General features: G+C 45.2%; 1 long non-coding RNA gene and 1 pseudogene across 1 annotated transcript; one reads left to right on the top strand and one right to left on the bottom strand.

Moving 5' to 3' along the window:
• Positions 1 to 1,932: 1,932 nt before the first annotated feature.
• On the bottom strand, positions 1,933 to 5,132 carry LOC123829200. The gene is made up of 3 exons (XR_006787580.1): positions 5,044 to 5,132; positions 3,246 to 3,433; positions 1,933 to 2,067 (listed from the first exon to the last, which is right to left on the bottom strand). It is a non-coding gene; the product is annotated as an uncharacterized LOC123829200 (long non-coding RNA).
• Positions 5,133 to 25,766: 20,634 nt separating this feature from the next.
• LOC123829241 lies at positions 25,767 to 26,505 on the top strand (annotated as a pseudogene).
• The last annotated feature ends 252 nt before the right edge of the window (positions 26,506 to 26,757 follow it).

Here is a 26,757-nt window from a genome sequence, read left to right on the forward strand (position 1 = left end):
GGGGTTGTTTCTTTGTTTTCTCATTGTTCGTGTGTTTCTTCTTTTTTCTTCTTGTTTGTTAATTTGATCTGTTCTGATTCCCTGTAATTATGATGTGAACTTCTGTGGTAGAATATTTGTGAGATTCAGTGGTACAATCTCCTTCGTGTATCTTGGTGTTCACAGCTTCCCCCCTACATGTCTGGTTTTTCCGTGATCACAATAATTTTTAATGTCCTGCTTTCAAAAGTGATTCGGTAACCTAGTCCACTTGCTCTGTTTCTCCACCGATCCGTGAGTTTCCCTCCTCTTCCCAGAAGCCAAGAAAAACGCTGCCTAGAGTAAAGCCGCCATCTTCCTGTCCCCCTTAAATTCCATTTTCAACTGACCCTTTCAATAGGGAGAGAAAAGTGTAGGTAAGGGGATTGGACTTCAGGGGAAAAGTTCATCAGAAAAAAGTTGCAGCATTCTTTCATCTGTGTAAACTCTGTATGCAAACTCTTACATGTTTTGGGAATAATAACAATGAGAACATTGGTGCTTTCATATTGTCAGTTCAGTCAGGACGGTCTCCAATGAACTTTGTGGTGTGAATACCACACCACTGAAAAGCAAAGTGCTACCAGAGCGACAGCAGCACCATTCTGTGTGTGTGTCTGGGTGTGACTGCATGTCTGAAGGTTGGTTGTGTGTGCCACCATGTGCACCACAAGTGTGCTGAGAGTGTAACCTGTGTGTCTGTGTATAAAGGTTTATTACAGGATGTGAGAGTTAGAGGAGGCCCTGCTGAGGAACGGACATGAAAGGGCCTCACAGTTGAGGTCATCAGCTGTCCTGTGCCAGGGACAATACAGGGGCACAGGGGCCACTACCAGGCTCGTGCAGAGCTGTGACCCAACCTCACACAGGAGAAATGGCACCTGGACAAGGATGGCTGAGTAGAGAGCCTGGTGAGCAGGATGGTGAGGTCAGGGGGGCCCAGGCTCTGGGTCCAGCAAGGCCTCGTGTGCAATGCCAGATGGACCTGTGTGCTCCCCACATGGCCCCATCTGTGCTTCTCAGGCTGTCCCAAGGGCATCACAAGTCCTTGTGTTTATCAAGCATAGTGTGTAGACTGAGTATATAATGCATTTCAGAAAACAGAGACTAATGTAAGTATATATGTTTCCTGAAGTGATCAAAAATACACATTTATTGTAAAGACATTGGACATAGTTAGTAATAGTAGATAACTTAATTTTTGGTTTCTGAATCATAGCTTGTCCTTCACACAACCTTCATAATTAGAGATGGGTTAGATCTAACAATAGGTACTCTTATTTGAAATATTAAGAAACCCATGACCTCTAGTGTTTCAAAGTTGCAGAAGTCAGGATGGAATCCCACTTGGAGGGTCACTTGGGGTCGATAGGGAAGGGTGTATTGCAACAGGGGTCTCTCTGACCCAGAGGTCTGTTTAGGGGACCTGGGCACACTGGGTAAGGCCTGCACTGTGAGGATGGCTATGTGGATGGGAACACCAAGGTATCCGAGGGATTCTCAACCATGAAGGGAGCAGAAGTTAGTGGACTATTAGGTGTCAGGTGCACATGAGCTGAAGTAGGCTCATAAAGCGCCCCCCCCCCCCGCCTACCCCCCCCCCCCCCCCACCAAATCCATACCCTAAATCGGGGCCTGTGGTGTATCCTCCATGGCACAAAGGGCTTTGCTAATGTGACATGGGTGCAGATTGTGAGTTAGGGGAGAAAATTATGAATTTCCTGGTAGCCTCCAAATGCCATCCCATGTATTGTAAACAAAGAGGCAGAGAGAGATTTGCAAACACACAGAAAGGGTGACATCAAGGTCCCCTCCCAGGGCAGAGACAAGAGTGATATGGGTACTTCACGATGAGAACCACCCCAACTCCAGGGACAGACTGTTGGACCAAAACAAGACAGGGAGAGAAGTGCAGGGCAAGTACTTTACTGAAGCAAGACGTTGAAACCTTCACATTTTCCGGGGGTGATCAGGTCATCCTTGAATGACAGAGGCACTCATGTATGAGATTTTTAATGTCTAGTTGTTACATTTGGACTGTAAAGCTTTCTGAAACAGAGAAAGAGAGACAGGGGACATCAGTTATGCTGCCCCTGGAGATGCCACGTTCACAGGGACTTCTCTTCACACCAACATGTGAGGAAAACTGCACCCAGGAAAGGCACATGGAGCCACTAGGCAGGAGAGCTGAGTAGGTGGGGAATTCAATAGTCCTGGTGCAGTCATGACAAACAGTGCAGGACAGGGAAGAACATGTCCATAGCAAGACAAATAAACCTGGAGTGATCCAGGCGTGGGACTTGGGTTTCTAATGGAGCTGGGATAGAGTCAAGGGCAGGACCGAGCAGCCCAGGATATCCCTTCCTCAGAGTCCCAGGTCCGAGGGTTCTATGTTTTCTCTCCAAAGTGGACTTAGGGTGAGAGAAGAGGACAGGAGCAAGAGAAGACATGGGACATTCTATCTGTAGGAGATGTCCTGTCTCTTTGAGAAAATCAAACTGACAGCACATGGACATCTCCACACTGAGTATCCAGCCCCTGTGGAAATGTATACCAAGTCCAACTTCATTTCAGGGGGTGGACAAGCTGGGAAAGTATTATAAATATCATATTTCTTCCCCAACATATAATGGAACTGTTCCAGCTCCACTCGAGGCTGCAAAGGACATAACAGGGAGGGTCTCTGACCACTGGCCGTGGTTGATGAAGGCTGGGTAAGTGAGGCTCAGGTATAGGGAGAGGCTTGTTCTGCTGGCGGAGCCCCAAGCAGCCACCCCTCAATCCTGCTGTAGGACCTGGGTCTGCCCACTCTCAGCAGCTGATTCTCTCCAACATTCTCCACCCTCCCTGAGGCTCCCCAGGGACTGTGCCACTGGGTGAGAGATCTGGTGTCCAACCTTTGAAACCTCCCAGGAAGCAAGGCAGCAGTCTCTGCCTTTTAGCATCACCACCTGGGCCCTGGTTGTCCTCCCCAGGACACTGTGGGGGAATGTGGTGCCCAGGAAGGTGACCTGAAAAGGAGGAACATGTTACATGTAATGTGCAGCCTTAGTCTAGCTCAGCAGGTGTCATGTCATCATCCACCCTATGGCCCCCAAGTTTCTTCATTTGAGTTGAGAAGAGTTGCAGGTCCCTCCCCACCATGTGCCCATAGTGCAGAACCTTGACATCCTTTCTGGCTGTGCAGCTGAGCAGAAGTCCCTACAGAGGAAGGAGAAACAACTTACCACAACATTGAAAATATTCTGTCTGTCCTGTCTGGGCATAAGGTTGGTACATTCCTTCACTTTTACCATGGCCTCAGCAGCTTCTCTAGGTGGAAGAAATTTCAGAAGATAGACATTGTAGAGTTGTACAGAATCCAAAAAGAAGCTTCTAAGTTCAGACATAAAAGATGGACAGACTCTTGCATTTGCTGGAGTAGAAGAAGAAGAAATACAATTGATGTGAGGAAGTCACTTTTCCCTGATGGCCCCTAACCTTACAACTAGACAGGAACACTGGGGGGTTTATGGTCTCATCCCATGTTTGAGCCAATGACAATGAAAAATGCTGAAAAGCCATGACTTGCTCAAATCACACAGCAGCAGCAGAGCTGGTCCTAGAAGACAGGTTCACTGAGATTCAGCTCAGCTCTTCTGTGTCAAGTACATGCACACCTTTTGAAGACAATCCTTCTTTGCTGAAATTCACTTTCCCTGGATTTCAGAATTTAGGGTTTGATCTGTTGTTAGGGTGACATGTTCTTTGGTCTTGGACGTTGGGGACGAGGAGTTGTTAGTGATCAGTCTTTCCTGCAGAGTGGGAAGGGCCGATCTCGCAGAGGTCAGAACAGGGACTAAGACTGGAGAGGAGCAGGAACAATGAATGAATGTTGGAAAATGCTCTTCTAAGAGCAAGTTAAACAGTAGAATTATGTCATTGGGTGAAAAGAGTTGAATAGCTTAGAAAGGAATCTGAGGCTTACATATGAACCATGACTAGCTCTTCTGGTCTGCACTGGATACAGAATTCCTTTGAGGTGGCAACCAGGGCCTGCGTTTGGCTGCAAAGGGATTGTGCTGAGACCTGAACTAAACATTCTTCCTGGTCTGGATTCCCCATCCCCACCCTCTGCTCTGTCCCCAGGTGTTTATAGCCACCTGCAGCAGGGAATGTGCCCTACCAGGCTCCCATGTACCTGATCAGACAACAACTATGCTGAGATGGGGACAGATCACCAGCAACACAGGAAAGAGGAGGAGTTCAGAAAGTCAGATGAAAGAGAGTCAAAAGCAATTTGATCAGAGTCAAGCGCATGACGATACAACAAAGTATTGGTGGATGAGTGGCTAGAAGTTGCCTAGAAACACAGCCAGTGCAGCCCTGAGATTGTACTGGTTCTTCCAATCCTGGGTGGACTCTGAAAAACAGAGCAGGGCGTGTGCATGTGTTGAGTGCTGCTGATCCTGACTAATTCCTGAGAGAGCCAGACCACGCTGGCTCTTATTGAACTGAAAACTCTCCTAAAACCCTCCCAGCTGGAGCATTCTATGAGTCTGAAAGACTCATAAGCCATGGTTCAACTGGCACCAAAGACTCTGGGAAGTAGAACAGCTCCTAAGACCCAGAGCTGGCTCCTGACACCCTTTGTCTCACTCCACGATCACAGCTGTTCTCATTCATGGCTGTAAAAATGGAGGATGAGAGGGCTCATGGAAGGCTGAGCATTTTGTTCAAGTAACAGCTCTGTCGAGTGACAGAAGTGTGATTCACAACCAAATGTTATCACATCCTGCTGCTTCTGATAATGGACTCTAGAGAAGGAGTGAGGCTTCAGATGAGAAGCTCTTCAAAGTGGCCTGAAAGGGTTTTCTGGAAAGTTCCAGGGTGTTGGGACTTGATACAAGAGCCTTTGGCATTCAGTGGGCTAGTTCACAAGTAGTGCGTCTGGTTCTGATCTGTTCACCTCTCCTCCCCAAATAAGTTACCCACTTCAGAGAAGGTTACTTACCTGGTGGTAGTCTGATTAGGAGTGATACTCACCCTCATAGCTGCAAAGGGCCAGAGTGACCAGGAGGACACACAAGGACAGTCTCATGGTTGATGTTGCTTTGAGTTCAGCTTTAGCAAACAATGAGTAGTTAGCAGCTGGACTCAGCAGCCTGGGGAGCCCAGGGCTATTTGTACTTAGTGAGCCTCACAGGTCCTGCCCACAAAGACATGACAGGTCACAAGGCCTGGCCTCCAGCCCTCTCTTCCTCACTAAGGCGTGTTTCCAACTGTCATGGTCACAGCACTGGTGACTTGGTGAAGAATAAGCATTGCTGGCACCACGCACATCTCCTTTGTGGCTAAAATCGAGGAGGGAGTTTACAAAACTGCGATCAGTTGATTAGCAGCCCCCCACCCCAGGATTCAGCTCCTTAACTGGAGTTTATGTGAGCTTTGTTTGATGTGATCCCCCCTTAATTTTTAGCTCCTTAATTGAGGGTAGTGACCAGTTTGCTCACCTGGCTCAGCCTAGCCCTTGGCATAGAGAAGAGGATGGGCACATACTCCTGGAATGTTTGCTTCCAGTCCATCTTAGTGTGAAAGGATACCTGATGGGTTAGGGTGACTCTGAGCAATCGAGGAAGAAAGGTTAGTGGTGTGGGGATATTTTTGAAGATACCAGGGGTTTTTGGGTGTCGGGAGAACAGTGTGCAAAGAGGAAGCTTTCTCGCCATCTCCCACCCTCTGACTCTCATCTAACCATTGAAAGATGGTGTAGCAAAGATTCCATCAAATCAAGCAGGAGACTTTCCTAACTGACATTTCTTTTGTCAGTTAGGAGGGTGGCACCTTTTGGTTCCTCAGGGTCCCAGGGCAGTAGCGCCCACAAGGCCTATCCTACTCCTTCCCTAGCCATGCACAGATACCCCATGGAAGCCCTTGGGCATGGACTGTTCTAAGGAAAGACATTGAAAACAGTCTGGGTACAGGGGAGCATGCCTGAGAGCCTCTCGGAAGAGATAGGGTTTCACATGAAGTGGTGTTAGGAGGAGGGATCCTGTGGGAACAGCACAAGAGAAGACCAGACACCATGAACCAGATGGCTGGTAAGGAACACAAGAACTCATGCATGTTACCCTGAAACACCAGTGCACAGTGGGACAGGGACAGCTTTGTCAGTGGAGACAGACCATGCCAGGTTAAGCAAAGGGCCCTGTGCCCCTGGTGAACACCTAAGGCTCCGCCCCCCACCGTAGCAAGAGCGACCAGACCGGGGGAAAAAAAGGAAAAAAAGAAGAGACAGAGAGAGACATGTTTCCAACAGAAGAACTGATCAGTCCCCCAGGACTCATCCTTTTGAGTGACCAAGAAATAGCCAATCTATCAGATGTACAGTTCAAAACACTGTTGATTAGAAAGCTCACAGAATTGGTTGATTTTGGGCGCAAATTAGATGAAAAGATGCAGGTTACCATAAAAGAGATGCAGGAAGATACACGGAGGAGAGCCAATAGTGAAGGGAAGGAAACTGGGTCTCAAAACAATACAGTGGACCAGAAGGAAGATAGAATCGACCAAGCAGGAAAACATGATGAAATGAGAATTCGAAAAAATGACAAGAAGCTTAAGAGCATCCAGGACATCTTTAAACGTTCCAACATCCAAATTATAGGGGTACCAGAAGGGGAAGGGGAAAAACTCCACTGCTTTTGATAATCACTGAGGTTCAGTGTTCTCAATAGTATCACAGATAACAGAGTCCTCTGTGATAAACACTGTAGACAACTTGACTTGGAGCCTACTGTTCCTGGACACCTGTCTGGACCAGATACATCCTGACCTCAAGGGTTAGTCCGGGATCCAGGTTTCTCCCACTGACTGGCTACAGCATCTCACAGGCCCTTAGGGATTACAGGATCCCTGATGCAATGGCAGACATTGGGAGAGGTCAAAGCCAAGGAGACATTGAAGGATCAGTCAGTGGTCTCCAGTAGTTAAGGAGAGGGAGGGAAAATAGGCGGAGCACAGGGACTGGAGGGCAGGAAAGCTCTCTGCACTGTAAGGGTGGGTACATATTGTTACACATTTCACCAAACACATGGAATATGCAACACAAGTGCAAACCCTAATGGTAACTATGGGCTGTATGTGATACTGATGTGTCAATAGAGGTTTGTCAATTGTGACACGTGTCCCAGTCTGGTGGGGCTGTAGATGGGGGGTGGGGAGGTTGTGCGTGTTTGTGAGTGGGATGCATATGGGAAGTCTGCACTTGCTGTTGATTTTCTCTGTGAATCTAAAGAGCTCTAAAAAAATTGTCTATTAAAAAAAGGAAAGTGGGAAACTGTAAGAGATAATGGTCTTCAGACAAAGAGAAAAAAACTATATAAAATAATCTGAGTCCCAGACAGTGTGGGTCAGAGCATTGGGGCAACGTCCCATAAACCCAAAGGTTGCAGGTTCAATTCCTGGTCAGGGCACATGACTAGGTTGGGGGACCAACCTGGGGTTGGGGTGCATAGCAGAGGCAACCAATAGATGTTCTCTCACATTGAAGTTTACTCCCTTTCCCTTTCCGTGCCATCCCTCCCTCCCTCTAAAATCAATAAGCACGTCATTGAGTGAGGATTTTTCAAAAGTGAATTGATGAGGACTCATGGGCATGGACAACAGAGTGGTGATTGCTGGGAGGAGATGGTTATAAGAGGACTAAATGGTAATGGGAAAAATACAATAAAGATTAAATTAAAAATGAACTGATGAATTAAACATTTAAGATAATCTACTGAAAAAAAAACTCTTGGATCTGATAAGAATTCCTCACATGAGCTGAACCCATGCTCAGCAGAGAACAAGTGACTCCTCTCCTGTAGCTCAGCTATTCCCATCACATGAGGTCGAGGGCAAAGTGGGACTGTGGTAACAGGAACAGAACCAGCAGCATAATACTGAAATGGACCTGCAGAAAAGTGCAGTGTGTTGAGGAAAAATCCTGAAACTTTACTCACAGAGCGACACACCTTGTTCTTCAAGGAAACATTTACAGTTTTAAAGGTGTCCACTATTCTCAAATAATTCTACAGATTCAACGCTGCCCACACCAGAGCCCTAGCAGGACAGGTGTGCTCTGGTTTGAATTCTAAAGTGTGGTCAGTATGACTCGAAATGAGAACATTTGCCTTTCTTAGTTAACTGAGAGAATTCTGACTTTGGGCCCAGACTAGTGGATTCAAGGTCAGCTCCATAACTTTCTACCCATGGGTCTTCAGCTGGTGCTGACCCTCCTAGCCCCACTTTCCTCATCTGTCAAGTAAGGGTGATATCTTAGTGCCGACCTCAGAGGACTTGTGTTGGGATGAATGGATCCACAGAGGAAACGTGCTGCACACAGTGTCTGGGGGTCAATGTCAGCTCTTACACTTACATCAGGGAGGAAACAGTGTAAACACTAAGTAACAGAGAACAAATCACCGCATTCCAAAATCAAACAGCAGATTGTGTCTAACTGACTGTGCCAACAGGAGTGTTTGTTTCCCCTAAGTGCTGACAGAGTGTGCTTCTGAACTTGGCTCTGGCCCCACTGAGATTTCTATCAATTAAGATGAGATCATTACTTTTCATTCACTTCATTTACTGTTTCATGAGCACCTCTGAGTCACTGTTACTGTGGTGTTAAAACCCTGATAGGGGATATTGGAACTAAGGGTAGAGGAGGGTGGTGGGCGGGGATGGGTGTTACTTACCCTGGGCATGCAGAGTCTTTGGACTCTGTCCTCAGCAGGATGTGCAGGCAGGCATGACACTCAGGTCTCAGGATGACATTCAGGGACAGCCTAGGGTTTTGGTGTTCAAACAGGTAAACACACACTTGGGTAATGAAAACTTCAAAGGGAGAGGGACATTGCTGTGTCCCTCCAGCATCCCCCCACTTAGATCATGTCCATGAGCTGTACATATAAGTTTTTGACTTCTCCACTTTTTATACTATTCTTAGCATTCCCCTGTGTATTTTGTACCTACCATTTATGCTTCTTATTCCCTCTTCCATTCCCCATTCTTTCTCCTCCTCCTTCCTGATTATCCTCCATGTAATCTCCATTTCTGTGATTTTGTTCCTGTTCTAGTTGTTTGCTTAGGTTGTCTTTGTTTGGTTTTTAGGTTCAGTCGTTGACAGTTGTGAGTTTGTTGTCATTTCGCTGTTGATAGTTTTGATCATCTTCTTTTCCTTAGATAAGTCCCTTTAACATTTCATGTAATAAGAGATTGGTGATGAACTCCTTTAATTCAACTTAACTGCAAAGCACTTTATCGGCCTTTCCCTCGTAAATGATTGCTTTGCCTGATAGAGTAATCTAGGTTGCAGGTCCTTGCTTTTCATGACTTTGAATACTTCTTTCCAGCCCCTGTTTTGGCAAGATTTCTTTGAGATATCAGTTGACAGTCTTATGGGAACTCTTTTGTAGGTAACTCTCTTTTTTACCCTTACCGCTTTTAAGATTCTTTCCTTATCTTTAATCTTGGGCAATATGTCTTGATGTTGTCCTTTTTGGATCCGGGTTGTTGGATCCAAAGCTTCCTGGACTCTCTGAGCTTCCTGGACTTGTATGTCTATTTCCTTCGCCAGATTGTGGGAGTTTTCTGTCTTTATTTTTTCAAGTAAGTTTTCTATTTTTTTGTTTCTCCTCTTCTGCTTCTGGGATCCCTGTAATTTGGATGTTGCACATTTGGAGATGCCCCAGAGTCTTCTTACACTGTCCTCATATTTGTTGAATTCTTGTTTCTTCATTCTGTTCCAGCTGAATATTTCTTTCTTCTTTTCATTCCAAATCATTGATTTGAATCCTGGTTTCTTTCCCTTCACGGTTGGTTCCCTGTATAGTTTTCTTTATTTCACCTTGTACAGCCTTTACTTCTTCCTTTATTTTGGGGCTGCACTCTATCATTTCAGTGAGCATCTTGATTATTAGTGTTTTGAAATCTTCATCTGATAGATGCTATGTCCTGGTCATCTAGTCCTATTTCTAGAATTTTGATCAGTTTTTTAGTTTGTCCCATATTTCTTTTTTAAAGTATATTTTATTGACTATGTTATCACAGTTTTCCCAATTTTCCCCTTTATGACGCATGTGCCCTGTACCACCCAATCCTCCAGCATACTCCTCCTTAATTCATGTCCATGAGCTGTACATGTACATGCTTTGACTTCTCTGATCCTTATGCCATTCTTAACCTCTCCCAGTCTATTTTATGCCTACCAGATATGATTCTTATTCCCTGTATCTCCCCCACTCATTCCCACTGAAATCCCTCCATGTCATGTCCATCTCTCTCGTTCTGTTCCTCTTCTACTTGTTTATAGTTTTTTGATTTTTTAGGTTCAGTTTTTTTTAACATTTATTTTATTTTATTATTATTATTTTTTAATCATTGTTCAAATACACTTTTCTCCTTTTTACTCCCAATCCAGTCCCCCCTCCCACCCTCCCCACTTCCCTCCCATTACCACCCTCCCCTTAGTCTATGACCATGTGTCCTTTAAGTTTGTTCTTGTGAACCCTTCCCACTGTCCCCTTAAATTCCCTCTTCTCTCCCCTCCGGTCACCATCAGCCTGTCCTCTATTTCAGTGTCTTTGGTTATATTTTGCTTGTTTCTTTGTTTTGTTATTTAGGTTCCTGTTAAAGGTGAGATCATATGGGATTTCTCTTTCACTGACTGGCTTGTTTCACTCCTCAACATAATAAAGGCCATATATGAGAGACCTTCAGCCAACATCATTCTCAATGGACAAAAATTAAAACCTTTTCCATTAAGATCAGGAACAAGACAAGGCTGTCCACTTTCACAACTTCTGTTCAATATAGTACTGGAAGTTTTAGCCACAGCAATCAGACAAGAAAAAGAAATAAAAGGCATCCAAATCAGAAAGGAGGAAACAAAACTGTCACTGTTTGCAGATGACATGAGAGTATACATAGAAAATCCTATAGACTCTACCAAAAAACTGCTTGACCTAATAAATGAATTTGGCAAAACAGCAGGATACAAAGTCAATATCCAGAAATCAAAGGCATTTCTATACACCAACAATGAAACAGCTGAAGCAGAGATCAAGGAAAAAAATCCCATTTGAAATAGCAAAAAGAAAAATAAAATATCTAGGAATAAACCTAACCAAAGAGGTAAAAGACCTGTATTCAGAAAACTACACAACACTGAAGAAAGAAATCAAGGATGACACAGACAAATGGAAACATATACCGTGTTCACGGATTGGAAGAATTAATATCATCAAAATGTCCATACTACCCAAAGCAATTTACACATTCAATGCAATTCCTATTAAAGTACCAATGGCATATTTCACAGACATAGAACAAACACTTCAAAAAATTTATATGGAATTATAAACGACCCCAAATAGCTGCTGCAATTTTGAGAAAGAAGAGTAAAGTAGGAGGGATCACAATACCTGACACTAAACTATATTACAAGGCTACTGTAATTAAAACAGCCTGGTACTGGCATAAAAACAGGCACATAGACCAATGGAACAGAACAGGTTCAGTTGCTAATAGCTGTGGGAGTGTTCTCATTTTACTCTTCATGGTTTTGATCTTCTTTGGCCCATATTTATTTCTCTAGGCACACCTGTTAATAATGTAAGGGGGCAGAGCCTTAGGTATTCTCCTGAGCAGGGCAACCCACATGTCTGTGTTGTGGAGCTGTATGTGGGGGAGGGGACAGAGAGGGAACTATGGTGCTTTCTCAGCTCTATACACACTTTCAAGAGACTGGCAGTTTCTCCTACTGCCACTCCCCCACAGGTTTTTACATCAGTGGTTCAGAGGATTTATTTTGCCCACTCTGGAACCCTGTGTTGTGTGGTCTGTTTCTCTCCCCTGTTGTTTCTCTTGCTTTATCCACAGGCAAATATGGGATTGCCTGGTCTGCCAGTGGTTACCTTGCCACGTGTATTCTTTGCCTTGGCTGCCTGTCTCTGCTGCTCCCACCAGTCTAGTGGATTGTTGCTTCTTTAACTCCTTGGTTGTGAGGCTTCCATTCAGTTTAATTTTCTGGTATTTCTGGTTGATTTTTGTTTTTAAACTGCTTGTTTCCTTTTTCTGGTTGTGTGAGGAGGGGACACATATCTACCTACCTATGACTCCATCTTGGCCAGAACACCTATTTTTCTTTAAATCAATACATTAAGAAGAGGCTGAAAGTACCTGAGACTCAATAGGTCATAATAAGGAACATCCTCCCACTTCTCCATAGCACTTCCAGTTTGGTGACAATATTAGGGCCAGACAAATGGACCATGTCCCTGGATGCACACCTCACATTGTAACATTTTGTTTATTACACCCTTTATACACACACTTGTTTATTAGGGACTTATGGTTTCTGCTCAGTCTTGGTGCTTTGAGCACACATATAGAAATTGGACTTTGCTCACTGATTGATGTGGCCCACTTGGAGAGGTGTCCACATATCTGCACTTAGAATGGACATGTGGAGGGAGCCACAAAAGGCCTGTGATGGGGAATGAGAGTGTGAAGTATGACTGTAGTTACTGATATGGCCATGCTCTCATTGAAGTGGTTACTGGCTTGGAAGTGAGGAGAGATCTCAGGATCCTGAGCAATGGCAGCTCCAAGGATCCCCAGAGCAAGAGTGGAGAAGCAGAGGTCAGCCCCCAACTGGGTGGAGGAGAAAACACCCCCAGCTCCTCAGACTAGGCTTCTGGATCATGTTGTCCCCACCTGCTTACTGACATGCCCTAGCTGCCCCAGTACAGTTACAGGGAAGTTGATGTGTTCAGGTGTTTCCTGGGCGTCCCTCTCATCTCATGATATAGTTGGGGAGGTCAGTCAGACAGCATTTGCCTGCATCACTGGGAGAAGTCTCCAGGAACCATGTGGATTGTGCCAACACACCACCAACTGCCAGAGGACAAGGTTGATCAGAGTATTGGAAGTTATGTTGGAGATGGGGGCAGGGAAGCACCGATGCCAGAGTGCCCTTGCCAAGTGGTGGTGTCTGTGGACCCCAGATTCAGGGGTTGCCATCTGAGAAACTATCCATCGCCAAATATGTCCTGGTGAAAATGCACTAGGCTGGGAGGGAACAAGGCAGTTGAAAACTGCTGAAATTAACCAGGGAATGAAAGTTTTGTGAAGGGATTAAGGTAATGTGAGTGGGATTTAAGGTGTGAAAGCATCTTTAAGTCAAAGATGATAGGACCACTGCTGATAGGACCCTTCGCTTATGTGGCAGCATAAGCTGCCGAAAGCATCCTCCTGACTGACATCCCCTGGGAAGCTCGCTAGTGACCTGTGGAGGCAGGCTCAGTGGGGGCACACACCAGGTGTTAAGAGGGGTAAATAGACGAGCCACAACTTGGCATACAGGGGCCATCACAGACGCCTGACTGTCCCAGGAGGAAGCCCAACATAGTCAGAACCCGAGAGTGGAATGTGGACATTCAGGCAAGGCTCAGTGCCTTGTCGAGAAGAGGAGATGACATTCGTTCACTGTTTAGGTGAAAGTTCATCCACAGGGGTTCACGTGTAGGGTGAATATTTCCTCTTAGGGGTGTGAAGTGAGGGTGAGGATCTTCATCAGCACGGGGTGGAGGTTTCATGCACATAGATGGTGAGGGTCTTTGTCACCATTGTGTAGAGACCTAAGGTCTAGGACAGAGAATTCCCAGAGTGGAGCCCGGCAATGGCAAGAAAGCACAGTGTCAACTCAAGGCCTGCCATGAATCCTGGAACCTGAGCAGGCCACAGTCACTAGGACCTGAGAGTCTGAAAGTGTCCAGGTGGACCTGGGGGCAGGGATGAGGGAGGAAAGTCACATGCCAGTGACAGGACTAGTGTTTGGCTGTGAGTAATGAGGGACAAGATGACTTTCAGATTCTCAGCACTTTCCCCGTGAGTTCTATAAAGAATGATTGTGCGCTGGTGGGTATGCACACGTGTGTGTGGAAAAACCACATGTGTGATATGAGCCTCCCTAAAGCCTCTATTTTATTCAACCATGAAGAATCAACTTGAGTTTTGCAGATGCTTTCTTGAAATGAAAATGCATGTGAGGTTTCAACAGTTATCTTGCATTTGTAGATCCAAAGATGAAGAAGGAAAGCTAAGCTGTGGCTTCTACCCATGAACAGTCGGTGTGTGAACAGTCTCTGAGGTCGTGTGGAAGTTAGTACTGAGCACACCAAAAGCTACTGTATATTGCTTGCTGGAAAACAAAAACAGAGACATCACTTACATCTCACTTGTTCTTACCAAGGAACATCTGAAGAACAAACATGCCTCCTCATTGTTTTCCTGGATTGGTTCCACACTCATTGAAAGGAAGCTGGTGCTGAAAGAGAAGCTGGAAGTGTTACATTTGTTCTATCTCAGGTGACCATGAGTGACCCCAGGGCTGCTGGTGCTGTCCAATCTTGTCCCCCCAGGGTTTGTTCCCATGATCATGTTATCTGCATGTTTCCTCTTCTTTGCAATAACATAGCGAACAATGTGCTGTGTTTTAGTTTTCTGTACCTCAGTCCAAAAATGAGGGAATGTGAAGTTCTGAGTTCCTGAGTGTCAGAAAAAGAGCCAACAGCCCCAGCCCCTCACCTGTGGTTGACAACACATGGCAGGTGTGTGCTCCTTGTGATTTGCCTGAGGATTGAAAGAAAATACCTATCATCTTGAACTGAAGGGGCTGATAATTTAAAATTTTTTACTTACAGTGAATACACATACAAATGTTACTCTTTCACCACTTTCAAAGCACAGCTAATCATGTGAAGAACATGCAGTCAGCAGCACACCCGACCTCCAGGACCTTCTCCTCTCACTGATGTGGAGCTGCAGACTCTCCACACCTGCAAATTTTCTCACTACCCACCCTGGAAACCTCTCTTCAACCTCTGTGTCTAAGAGATTGGCTACTCTACAAAGTGTGATATTTGTCTTTTTGTGACTGGCTCATTTTTCCCCCATAGTTCCTCAAGGTTCATCCATGCCATCCCCTGTGTCAAAAATTTCTTAGTGATGTGCACTTTCCTCTTTGTGCTGTGGCAGTATGGTGTATTAGGGCAGGGAACGAGAACTAGAAAATACTACACAACATGTATCATATGTGGAAAGACTGCTGCATACCACTGTGAAACCACTGATTTCTGTTTTCCCCTCTCCCACCACCCAGGGGGGATTCACAGCCATGGATTCCATGGGTCACTCTGGGGCCTTAATTCACAATCAAGGAATTCAAGCAGTGGTGCCAGGAAACCTAGGTTCCTTGACAGTGCATTGAAGGTTGTGTTAAGAAGATGGAAGGAATCTTCCTGACAAGCATGAACATCACGTGCTTCGAAAGGGTTGTCACAAACTGAGAACCTGCATGTCCTGTCGTGCAGTTCAAATGCAGTAAAAGAGATATGAAAATTACCTGCAGCTCTTGAACCTTCTCCAGAGTTTCTTTGCTCTGTTGGAGAAAGCATTCCTTCATGAAAGTGAAGACCTTTCCAGTTTCTTCACCTGGTAAGAACTCTTGCATGTTATTGGTGTATTCAGTCACGTCCACATCAGGATCAATGGTCATTTTGACCACATCATCCAAAAGATCTCAGGCAATCCTTGGGAAGAAAGCAGGCAAATGCAGGCTCAGTGACAGAGGTATGAGCTCCATGTGGATCCTGACTGTGATGTTGTCATCTTACCTCCCCACAGGGACATATGCTCAGAGAGAAGGTGGGAAGGGTCTGAGTCCTCAGGTCTAGGAGACTCAACTCAGGACCTGGGATTTTCTCTTAACCCTAAAACATCTGCTTCCTTGTCCTTGCCCCGCCCACCCCCCTATACACACAGTGCTGACACTAGAGAAATGGGTTGCTCTGCTTGGGGGAGATGGGGAGCAGCAGCACTTGCACAGGGGCCCTGATGACAGCCCTCCTCCAACAATGACATTGTGCCCATGCTCACCAGCATAGCAGTACAGGAGGAGGGCAGTCAGCATAAGAACTGCTACCAGCTTCATAGTTCAGGCAGCTGCACTGGGCTGGTCACTCTGAAGTGGTGGGGAAGAAGGAGGTCCTGTTGGACATGGCTGTCCAGAGCAAAGCCTTTTATTCTCCTGGTGGGTGCCCTAATGCCTCCCACAGATGACAGGATGAGTCACATGGTAAACCTGGCCCTGGGTCAGGAAGGGACTGGGAGAATCTCCCAGCCTCAGCCCGTCTGGGCTCTGTTCATACAACCCAAGGGGACAGAGCTTTGAAAACCCTCAAACATCTCAGAACTCCAAGTAATGGGGAGGATGTTAGATAGAGTTAACATCAAAGTGCCTGCAAAATAATCAGGCAAATGACAACCTTGTGAGCCTCTCTTGTCATCCCTGTTGCTTTATTGTTGTCGTCCTCATTATCTCTTCCCCCTTCCTGAATTCTTTCTCCCCTTCTCCCTCCTCCTCCTTATTCACCTTCAACTCTCCCTCCTTCTCTACCACCCTCCTCCCTTCCTCTTCTTCTTCTTCCACCCAGTTACTCCTCTTGTTTCTCTTTTACCTGTTCAGGGTACGACAGCACATTTCACATTCAGTCTGTGTTCTTCCTGATTCTGCAAACACCTGGGCTAGTTGCTGTTATTCCACATGCTGCCTCTGGAGGACAGACTTTCCTTACCCATAGGCTGAAACCCAGGTGCTTTTGCTTGGGAAATAGAAATAATTTCTCATCTCCATTGAAGGTTGTTTTCAAAAAGACTTTCTCACTTAGGGCAACTTCATAAAATTAGTCATAAACTCATAATTAAGAATAGTGTTTTTTAGTTCATTAGGGATTTTGTTGCACTGATTCAATGGATGATTAGAGATGTATGATTACAGATGCTGGGAGGGGGGAGTGATGTATGGTGAGAAGTTTATAACCTGGGCTCATGCGGATGTAGATTTGAACCTCTGATGCAACCACTAATCATGACATGTTCTTGGGCAGGTTACAGTGCTGGTTGTCGCAAGGTTCCTTTTCCTCATTTCTGAAGTGGGCACACATGCTTCACTATGTAAGGATGGCTGACATTTATGTCAAGAGCCTATCACAGGGATGAAAACAGAGCACTTAGGACTAAATTGGAGGTTTCATTCTTCCATTTGCCTGTGCACCCTTCCATCTATCCATCCACCATCCATCCATCTACCCATTCATGTATCTATCCATGCTCTTAACAACCATGAATCTCCTAGGATGGTCCCTGTGCTACATGTCACAGATTCCATTGTAAGAACAAGTCAAGCAGGATGTTGCACTTGTGCAGCTTACCTCTAACCCGAAGTAACTGCAATTGAATAAAGGAGAAAGGGAAACTGATTGCATCAAGAAAAACAAACAACTGCAAGGGCAGCATCCTATAGGAGGTCCAGGCAGGCTGTTGGACTGGGACTTTTCAGCTCACCTGAGTGAACACTGTAACCCAGGGGGCCTTTTGGGATGAGTTTTCTAGGCAGAGGGAATAGCAAGTACACAGGCCATGAGAGCAGGTGGCACTTGGCCAGCTGAGGAAAGCAGGCAATGTGTCCCTCTTGAATTCAGGGAGGGACAGACAGCCTCCCAGAACAGAAACACTGCATCAACCTAAGCAAGGACAGTATGGCGGAACAAGGGAAACAAAGTTGGAGGACAGTAAAGAGAAAGAAATGGGTGAGAGAGCCTGAGAGATACATCAATGGTCAACACCCGTGGATGTATTGTTCTCTGTCGGGATTGTTGGAGACTCATGTCTTTCCATCATTCAGCTGATCTGAAGTTGCCAAGAACCATATTGATTTAGTTAGAAGCTAGAAATGAAAGAAAGTTATGTTCCTATGTGTGTACTTACTCCCTGTTCACCATCGTTTGCAATCTTCATTCCAGAGGCAAGGAAAAGACTTTCATAAGTAAATGGGGCCTGACTCATTGAACAGGCCATCGTGGGGGCTCTGTCTAGTGCCTAGTGGTTTGGACCTGCTCTTCTGTCTGTTGCAACACTGGACCCAGCCCAGGTTTAGCCTCGGCAAGAGCAATCTCACATCAAGTACAATGAAGTGTGTATATTTTCATCTCCATGTTTCTGCATAGCCCACGGTGACCATCCCTGGTATGTCAAAGGACTATAACTCCACTCACAAAACACATATTTAAAAGCTAGTATTCTAGGACTTCCGGCAAAATAGAGGCATAGGTCAATGCACCGTACCTCCACGCACAACCAAGATTAGAACGACAACAATTTAGAGGTAGAATAACACCCAGAACTGATAGAAAATTTATCTGAATGGAAGTTGGACAGCCAAGAAGTTGAAATAGACCCGTTCATACAGACCGGTAGGAGGGGCAGAGGTGAGGGCGGGTTGCAGTGAGTGGAGTTCGAGGAGAGCTGGGCGCCTAAGGCAACCAGGAGTGCGTAAGCCATCCGGGGCGCGCAGCGGGTGGACCCTGAGTACTTAACTGGCGGACCCAGTGAGGCTGCAATTGTGGACCAGGGCGGATCGCGCAGCCCAGGATCCCAGGGAAGGGACTGAGATCCCAGGAGAGTGGGGCTGCTGCCATTGTTCCCTCCTGCCCCTGCCCCCACATACAACATCACAATCTAGTGACTGGGGTGCCCAGCCTGGGTGAACACCTAAGGCTCCAGCCCTCCTGTATCAAGAGTGACCAGACAAAAAAAAACAACAACAAAAACCAAGAGAGAGAGAGAGAGAGAGAGAGAGAGAGAGAGAGAGAGAGAGAGAGAGAGAGAGAGGGAGATGGCTCCAATAGAAGAACAAATCAGTGCCCCAGAACTCATCCTTTTGAGCGACAAAGAAATAGCTAACCTATCAGATGCACAGTTCAAAACATTGGTGATCAGGAAGCTTACAGAATTGGTTGATTTTGGGCACAAATTACATGAAAAAATGCAGGTTACCATAAAAGAGATGAAGGAAGATGCACGGAGAACCAACAGTGATGGGAAGGAAACTGGGACTCAAAACAATAGATTGGACCAGAAGGAAGAAAAAAAACCAAACAAACAGGAAAGAATGAAGAAATAAGAATTCAAAAAAATGAGGAGAAGCTTAGGAACCTCCAGGACATCTTTAAACATTCCAACAACTGAATTATAGGGGTACCATAAGGGGAAGAGGAAAAGCAACAGGTTGAGCACGTATTTGATCAAATAATAAAGGAGAACTTCCCCACTGTGGCAAAGGAAATAGACTTCCAGGGAATGCAGGAAGCTCAGAGAGTTCCAAAGAAGTTGGACCCAAGAAGAAACACACCAAGGCACATCATAATTACATTAGCCAAGGTAAAAATGAAGGAGAGAATCCTAGAAGCAGCAAGAGATAAGGGGACAGTAACCTACAAAGGAGTTCCCATCAGACTGTCAGCTGATTTCTCAAAAGAGACCTTACAGGCAAGAAGGGACTGGAAAGAAATATTCCAAGTCATGAAAGACAAGGACCTATATCCCAGATTACTCTATCCAGCAAAGCTTTCATTTAGAATGGAAGGACAGATAAAGTGCTTCTCAGATAAGGTCAAGTTCAAGGAGTTCATCATCACCAAGCCCTTATTTTATGAAATGTTAAAGGGACTTATCTAAGAAAAGAAGATAAAAAAACATGTATAGCAAAAGGACAGCAAACTCACAATTATTAACAACCACACCTAAAGCAAAACCAAAAGAAACTAAGCAAACAACTAGAACAGGAGCAGAACCACAGAAATGGAGATCACATGGAGGGTTATCAACATGGGAGTGGGAGGAGGAGAGAGGGGGAAAAGGTACAGAGAATAAGTAGCATAGAAGGTAGGTTGAAAATAGATAGGGGGAGGGTAAGAATAGTATGGGAAGTGTAGAAGCTAAAGAACTTATAAGTATGACACATGGACAGGAACTAAAGAAGGGGATATGGGTGGGAGAGGGTGTACAGGGTAGAGGGGAGTGAAGGGGGGAAAATGGGACAACTGTAATAGCATAATCAATAAAATATATTAAAAAAAATAAAAGCTAGTATTCTTAAGCAGAAATAGAAGAATCTAAAAGGTGTGAATCCTGGTATTGGTGGCCTACTGTTTTCTCCTTTCAAAGGTACTTTGATTCAGGTTCCCAAATTAAATAGAGAAACTAGAGGAGTAGCCTTTGCTTTCCATGTTGGTATGACATTTACTGACAACCTGCTCTGACAAACTATGCTGTAGGGGAGAACTATTTAGTTTTTACCCTTGATAGCCTGGGTCATGGGATACAGGTACATGTGCAGAAAGTGGGAATTATACTGGCCCTGTGCTTCAGCTCATTGAAGACCTGAAATACACTCACTAATATTTTGTTCTCTGAGGTCTTGCCAGGCCTAATAAAAGTAGTAACATGCAGTGAAAGCTATTTTTCCTCACCAAATGCATGAAAGAGTTCTGAAGATGAGATGGTACCTGACTTTTGTTCATGGTAAGTCGTTCCCAGAAGTCAGCCCCATAGTCTTTGAGCACAAGATACCTCGTGCTTTTCTTTTTCAGAGATTGGGAAAAGCTGGTTCTGCCCGTCACTTCCAGGGATGACATTAGCCTCCAGGATGGTCTTTGGATGGGAACCTCTCTAACCTTCTGATTCAGCCAACATCTAGAAGTTGGGTGGGGAAGCACTTTCCCAGGACAGAAACTTTAGGAATGGCCCTGGTCCTGGAGATGTCTGTATGGCAGTGAGATGTTTTCTGATCACAGTTTCTTGGCCACTCCTAGAGCAGGTGCCTTCCAGGCCTCAGGCCAATGCTGCTCTAGAGCTGTCCCTGCTTGGTCTCCTTGACAATCAGAATAATTCAGGAGTTGTTGTGATGCCAGAGAGAGTTACAGCGGGTCAGTCCTCACATGGGGATTCAGCACAGGGCATGGACTGCCTTCACATCAGCTGCTAGAGATTAATTTTTAACATTGAGGGAGCTGTTTTGATACCCTGGAGTGGGCTGCTCAGGCCACTAGAGACCTCTGAAAGTAACTGCTACTTTACATTTTCTACAAATCTAGAGACATTCTCGTTCCATTAAGGGGAAAGCCACCAGAGTTTAAAATAAGCCCTATATTTTGATCCATTCATACTTGATATTTGCCTGACACTTTCTTGAAGAGTTTTATTGAGACATCATGTATACATTGCGATTGAACATATTCTACCTCCCGGTGGCCTGCTAATCTTCTAAGAATATAGCTCCTACCTGTGCTACTTACTTCCAGATTTAGTAGAGCACAGATGGCAAACCATTACAGAGCAATGACTTGATGCAAGGCCTTGTCAACACCACTTTTAATCTTCACAACAACCCATTGAGCAGAGTGATGAAGAAATTATTGGCCAAACTGAGGGCAGTGCACAAGGGAGATGAGGTCACAGAAAGAATGGAACACCAAAACAGCAGCACAGACCAGGCCTCTGCTGAGCAAAGGGAGATGTGTGGTGTCCAACCCACCAGGCAAGCATATAAATTCTCCCCAGTTGTACTAGGTGGGACAGAGAGGACAAGTAACCTGACCAAGGGCACACAGCTAGTGGGGGGCAGAACCACCTAAGGAGCCAGATGTTCTGGCATTAGAGACAGCTCTCAACACTATTGACTACCTTATTCTGATCCCTATAGGCCTTCACGTTATCAGTCAGGTGGACTCTTGTGACCTTGACTTGTACAACTGCCCTTGTGGACTCCAGGTAGATCTCTGTGCAGGCCCCACAATTTTCTGCTGACACCACTGTTCCACCTGAAGTCTTCTCCTCCACTGTCCTTGCCTGAGTCCCTTAGGTTAAAACTCCTTCTATATTCTCGATGCCACATCAGAGACAGCCTACTTCCTGTGTCATATCATGGCTTGAGTCTCTGGGAATCTCCTTTCCAAGACCGCAAGGCCCTCTGTGTGCACCTTTGTCCTAGTTAGTGGGACATGACATTATGGCTCTTCTTTCTCTGTGTAGCTCCTCGAGACCTGTGCTCCTCCACCCCTTGCATGACAAAGGTGAAACAGTAGGCATGTAATTAGTTGTTCAATAACTGGTTTTGGGGACATATTTTGCGATCATACAAAGAATTTTCTGAATGTATAACATGTGCTATTTTGGGATGTTTTTACAAAAGGAAGCTTATTTAAAATAGAAACTTGAATTAAGGCAAGATTTCCACCCAAGTCAAAGCCTGGGCACCAGCCTGACATCCTGGTGCTAACACCATGTCCTTTGTGTTTCTGGAGAAAGTTGTGGACTCAGCCACCACAGGCAGGGCCAGGTGAGGAGAGGAAGAAGTTGGAGCCCTGACATCCAGGGACTGGGGCACCTCAGACATTGTGTTCCCTAGAAGTAAACATTCTCTTGATCCAACCTAACCTGGATCCATCCAATGACTGGGGACATGGAGCCAGATTTGGAAGCTGAGTCAGGATCAGGTGTCACCCTTAGCTATTCTCCTTCACTCAATCACCGAAATCCTGAACTTTACACAATGTGACGTTTCTACAAAATGTGTGGTTAAATATTTAAACAGCATACACTCATGACATTCACTTGTCCATTAGATTTCTACACCAAATCTTCTGTGTTCAGTCACTTATTTCCACTCTGCTCATGCTCACATTTTCTTGCTAACCGTGGGCCTCTAGAGTGTGCACTTCTGGTCCTTAGGCGAATTAACTCAGAGAATATGGGAGAACTAACAATGCATTTCCACACTGCTAGAACCACAATTCTTTACTGGAGTGGATCTTATCACTCCTGTACCCATCCTCATGGACATTTGTGCATGTCCAGAGATATTTTGATGTCCCCACAGGGTCGGTATTGTGGTATTTGCATCAAAAGGGTGAGACCAGATGTGCTGTTAAACACCGTGCCATGCCCAGGGATTCCACAGAAATGAGAGTCTCACCTCCAATGGCACTAAAGCCATGGCAGAGACTCCCAGTTTGCACTGTGTCACACCTGCCACAAACCACTGCCCACCTTGTGGCAGGAGGTGAGGAGTGTGAGGGGGCCTCAGTGGATACTCTTTGGACAGTGAGTGGAGCTCCAGTGCTGACCGATACCACAGCCCTGTCCATATCTCTGTGTTCAATACCATGAGTATGAGAAAATTAATTGCTATTGTTTTAAGGTCCCCAACTTGTGGTAGTTCGTTACAGCAGCTGTAGGAAACAAATACCTGAAACCATTTCTCACCCCGACCTTCCTTCATTTCACCTCAGCCTGTTTCATTGTCTTCCCAGCAATGACCTCTTTGTCTCTGATGTGTTGCACACCATTCTTGTCTCCTTTCCACCCACCTTCATGGACCTCAAATTCCACCAGAGTTGTCTCTGGGTCTGCCACATCCACTCTTGCATTTCCAGTAGCCGCCACTGTAGCTGACACAGAACACAGATAAACACATGAGTTAATTAGCAACTTAAATGGTGTTCTTTCCTTCCATATTCCTTATCATTATCGTAGTCCAGGCAACCACAAAAAATAAGAAGAAAAGGAAGAACAAGGGTCTTCTTCCCTGATGTTCTTTTAACAAATACAGCATGAGTGGTGCAGCGTAGTTTCCAGATTGACATGAGATGATGTGCAGCATCTTAACCTATTTTCTGCCAAACTTTATCTCTGCAAATTTCAGTCCTGTCCTTCCCTGGCATTTATGTCTTTAACTTCCTGTCACTGTCAACATTTTTTAAAAGGTAATGATATAGAAGCATTGTTCCCAAAATGAAATGATGAGAAAGAATTTCCGAGGAGAAGCAATAGACACCTCTCCAAACTGGTCCACACCTGCCATGCCAGCCTCACCTGCAGCTTCTTTCACTGTGTCTCCCGATGTTGAGTGTGGGAATATTTTATACTCTTCTCTGTGGATGTATTATAAACACCCACGTTCTGTCCTGTGCTCACCGAATTGCATGTCTTGTCATTCTTCATCTAGACCTTTTTTGTAGAGCATATTCTCTCCTGCTTTCAGAGAAAAAGGTCATTGTTGATAAAACTTTTGACTATTTGCAATTCTGAAACATATTTATCTTCATGCTGAAAGGCCAGCTGACTGTGTAAGAATTCTAGTTGTATACAAGTATAGGTCAGAGTCTCTGATTTCAGTATTACTGTGACTTTTTCAGTCTTGTGTTGATTGAATTTTTATTGTCTATCTTGCCTGTGCCTTAGTGTTTCTGATAGAGATTGATCTGGAGGAGACCTGGCTAGATGTGGGGGTGGGTGGTGGTGAACAAGGAGGGGCTGAGTAAGGGATGTGTTGCAAGAAACACTGTAGATGGAAAGCTTGAAGCCACTAATGTGGCGTGTGACACATTTCCCTCCATACAGGCTGAGCCTCAGTGAGAAGGAGGCCCTGTGTGGGAGTCGGTGCTGGCTGGCCATAGTGATGACAGAGGAAAAGCCCACCAACTCCTTTCCAGAACATGTTGGCATGAGCAGGTGATATCTTGGCAGTCTCACTTGGGGAAAGGGTGGGATCTTCTGGGGAAACAGAACCCTCCAGGAGTGCACAAAATTTTTGGCTTGAAGATGTAAGATAGACGGTAGGGAGAAACACCCAGGTTTTCTCCCAGTTGCTCAGTGTTTTGAAAGTCTGGAGTTCCTGTCAAACAGTGGGCACTACAAGCCATTTTTCCAGAGGAGAGGACCTGCCCCCTGTTGCCAGGTAGTAAGTGGCAGCTGAGCTGGTGACAAATGCTGCACTACCCTAAACCACTGGTTGCATGGATACAAGGGTGAGCTGACAGCCAGAGGGATGGGGCACAGGTGCTGGGCCGAGGAGCACCAGTGGAAGAAAGGGCAGTGTAGGGCACTGACTACTGCCAGACTCTAGGAGATGTCTGAGACCCAACAGCGAAGGGAAAAGAAGCCATGTTGCCTGGACAATTGTGCAGTGGCCACCTGCAGTTTCTGAAGGGATGGGGTTTTTAAATGGGAGAAGTAACTCAGGGTGCACTTTGTCTCTGTCTGGAAGATAGTGGCGGTGGGTTTTCTGGGTCTTCTAGAGGAAAAGACTGTGTGGTAGAAGCTTGTCATTCTTTCAAAATCTAACAGACTGTCTTCACTTCCATTTTCAACCGACCCTTTCAATAGGAAGAGGAAAATGTAGGTAAGAGAAGAGGGGATTGGATTTCAGGGAAAAAGGTCATCAGATAAAAAGCTGCAGAATTCTTCCATCTGTTTCCTGGTTGGAGGTTTTCCATCTGTGTCCTGGACAGTGGTCTCTATCTGTGTCCTGAGCAGTGGGCGTCTCTCCCTGGAACAAAACGGCTCAGATACCATCTTCATTGCTTGCAGTCCTCCTGAGGTACAAAAGTGGAACTGCTGATGGTCTCCTGGAGTCAGGGCCATACCTTCAGTTCCTGAAACAATACTTTGTTACATACAGTTATTACTATGCTTACTAGCTATTACCTGAAACCAAAAATTTTCCAACATTTGAGTCCACCTTCATAGATACTTTTGTTGCACTATTTTGCTTTGTCTTCCATATCCATTAGGACATTTTCCTGCTATCATATTTTTAACTTTTCCAGAACACTTTGTTTTACTGTAAATGTTTATTAACTGTGAGGCAAGAACTGATCATTGTAATATAAGCTTTCTGAAGATCCAGGAAAGTTCTGTTTGAACGAGAGAACTTGGAATAGTCTTAAAGGAGTATGTGTTAATTAAGATCATGCTTGGCTCTCTCATCCTTACCTCGCCTTCTTGGCTGAGCCTTGGAGACCAGAGTGAGAAGTCAGGCCAGGATGGGAGTAAAGCTGATGGCTGTGAAATACTATAACACTGCTGGCTTCTCTGAAAAGATGAAACAGAATATAGAAATTTTAGTGTTTGGCTTGCAGACCAGAAAACCAGACACTACAAGATTGAAGTCATGGTAATTTAAGCAACATCCACAGCAGTGACTGGTCCGTTTTTTGAAAAGTATCTCATAGGTGTTAGCTGTCCTTTCAAGATTCAAGATCTCAAGAAACAATTGACTGTTTTCTTGGCTTAGCTGTTAGAATTGAATAGGGACATAATGCTGAATGATACAAGGACTCGGTATCTGAAAATACAAGAGGCCCACAGTGCAGCTAAAAACGTGGAAGCACTCATCATTGTGCATGTACATAATGCTGATTTTAAGACCAGAGTATTGACCTTAAGTTCAATTAAGGCTGGCTGACCTTCAGATTCTAAGTCATGAAGATCACCTTGTAATGCTGAAGGTCACATGCTGCTCTGTCCAGGGTCACCTGCCACAGGCACAGTTGCTAAAGCAAAGTAGACAACAGGAGGGTTGATTGCCAGTTGCTTTAGAGAAGCAAAGCCTTGGTTTGACACAGGAGGTGCAGTCCTTATGAAGTTGCTGAAATTCTGCAACTGCTGCACACAAAAGAGCTCAGAGAGACACAGAGCAGAATTATTGCAGCCATTGTAGCTGTTCAGACAATTGCTGCTGATCCAAAGACAGACCAGAGCCTGGGGAAGGCTGGAAGGTGAACATTTTAGGATTCCAACCTCTCACTAACCCAGCACAGTTGAGAACCACTGGCATGTGTTTGGAAATCAAACTTCACACTTGGAAGGAAAGCATCCCAGAAAATTGACTACGTTGGAGAGATTACCATCCTTGCTTTTTCTTCCATAAAGGTTGAGAAAGTTCTTTCTTGTCTTCTTGTCCCTTCCCATCTTAATGCTCTAGTATGTCAGAAAGGAAGGTTAGCATATGAGAGAGTGAAGGTGGAAGTAAAG

This window comes from Phyllostomus hastatus, unplaced genomic scaffold (genome assembly GCF_019186645.2).
Source record: "Phyllostomus hastatus isolate PE091 unplaced genomic scaffold, TTU_PhHast_1.1 phas_scaffold_11, whole genome shotgun sequence".
Classification (NCBI taxonomy): domain Eukaryota; kingdom Metazoa; phylum Chordata; class Mammalia; order Chiroptera; family Phyllostomidae; genus Phyllostomus; species Phyllostomus hastatus.